This window comes from Pteropus vampyrus, unplaced genomic scaffold (assembly GCF_000151845.1).
Source record: "Pteropus vampyrus isolate Shadow unplaced genomic scaffold, Pvam_2.0 Scaffold17, whole genome shotgun sequence".
Classification (NCBI taxonomy): Eukaryota; Metazoa; Chordata; class Mammalia; order Chiroptera; family Pteropodidae; genus Pteropus; species Pteropus vampyrus.
Window position 1 is genome coordinate 221,115 of NW_011888798.1, and position 2,160 is coordinate 223,274.

The window sequence follows — 2,160 nt, forward strand, 5'->3', positions numbered from 1 at the left end:
TGCCTCTTGAAATTGCATGCATTTTATTTTTTAAAGATAACATTTTACTGGCAAATCTCTTTATTTTAAATTTTTTAAAGACAATTTGATCATCTATAAGACTTAGGAAGTCAGTTGATTCTCCAGTGATTTGTATGAATATGGATTCGAGTGTTGGTTTGTTATTACCTATGTACCCGGTTATTCTATTGGTGGATACAAAATTATTAATATTTTGTTTGGTAAGTAAAAACTAATTGTTTTCAGAATCATTAGCATTCTGAGACACCAAAATAAAAAGTATTAAATACATATCAATGCATTCCAATAACTATTTGTCAGTAATGCTCACGTCACAGAATTTAGTATTCTTTTTCACTGGCATATAGTCATATGGGCTGTTCACTACATCCTCAAAAATGTCTTCTCATGACTATTTTTTCAGTAATATGACCAATTTTTTTTACGTTTGTGTTTATTTTCCATTGTTTCTTGTTTTCTGTACAAGAAACAATTCTGGTATTTATTTTTATTATCTCCTATCAAAGTTCATTATTTCCTATCCCAATGCAAGATAATTAGATAAATTAGGAATCAATTCATCAATTTTGAGTCACCAGTCTGAATGACTGACTTAGTAGGTCAAGTTTGACCTTAAACATTAACAGAGAAGACAGATTTTAAAATGTAGGAAAGGGACCCAAATTTGACAGGTAAGTGGACAGGAGATAATCTCTAATATCATAATAATTCACCAATTAAAGATTCATTTAAAAATGATGAGATAATTACTTTTTAATTTTTAAATGCAAATATCCTTGATAAGGACTTTTTATGTCATTCACACCTTATTCTGAATGAATAAGTAACAGTTTTTGTTTTTAATCTTCACTAAGATTAACATCTGTACAACTAGGAAATTGATAAAATGTGAGGAATAATTTTGATGTTGGACGTTCTGGGTCATACACAGCCTCTGAGTTCCTGGAATCCCAGACAAGAAGTTTGGTCAGTATAGATCTAATATTAGCATTCTAGCACATCCATAGGATTGTGGGAAGCCAGGAGACCAAGAAAAGGTGCAAGGGTCAGAAGATAAACACAGCACAAGATTTGTCACATAGCAAGTGCCTGATAAATGTTTACTGAATGAATGGATATGGAAGTTTGCTTATAGGTTTGATAGATACAGATTAAAAAAGAAAAACAAAGGAAGAAATTCTAGATTTATACACCTAAAGCTAGATATGAGAATGGGAAGAGGGGAAAGAAGCAAGGAAAGGAGATATAAAACAGTAGGGAAAACATGACAAAACCAGACTGGACTCACCTTGAATCAAAAGTCCTTTTCAAGATCCATTTCTCTGCGAAGTAAATACTTGGCTACCTCCCTTTATTCTCATCTGCCCTCACGACTTGTCAAGTAAGAAACCCCTGGTGGTTGAATTTAAAGCTATTGATCTATTCTCACTGAAGCATTGCTCCTTAAGGACCTCATCCTAACTGTTGAATCAGTAAGATAAATAGAGCCAAACAACATATGTTTATGATCTCACTTTATTTCATTACAAGGCATATAGATAACAAAGATGGAGTAGGAACAGATAGCTTAGGCCATATAACACTTAGCTAAAAATCACTGGGAAAATCTATTTATCTTTTTTACTTTTGTTTGCTTTCTAGCATTCAGAACAGTGCTTATGAGTAAACTCCTTAACTGAATCAATTAGGAAATGTAAGCAGGAAAACTTAAGAAATTATTGTGGTTTTTTTGTGAACTTTTTTTTTTAAATGCCTGTAGTACCTGGTATTCCTAGGTAGTCTCCCATCCAAATACTAACCAGGCCTGACCCTACTTAGCTTCCAAGATCAGACGAGATTGAATACATTCAGGGTGTCATGGCCATAGACAGGAAATTATTCTGGGTTTTTAGATAGTGTCTAAATTTTGGAGCAGATAAGGGATAGGATTTTCCCATATAGTTGTTCTACCTTGCTGAGATTCATAGGCTATCTGCCTGGGTTTATATCCACTTTCCCTATGTAAACACATTTATGACATTCTGAGTAATAAACTTTTTATGAATTGACCAAATTATGACTTCAAAATTCACTTAGCAAGATTTTAAGAGCTTTCTCCACTTTTATTTTTCCTTGCTGACTATTATTTTGAAAATCTTC

At 32.7% G+C, this 2,160-nt stretch overlaps 1 pseudogene; it reads right to left on the reverse strand.

Moving 5' to 3' along the window:
• Window positions 1-1,771: 1,771 nt before the first annotated feature.
• On the reverse strand, window positions 1,772-1,890 carry LOC111736074 (annotated as a pseudogene).
• Window positions 1,891-2,160: the final 270 nt, after the last annotated feature.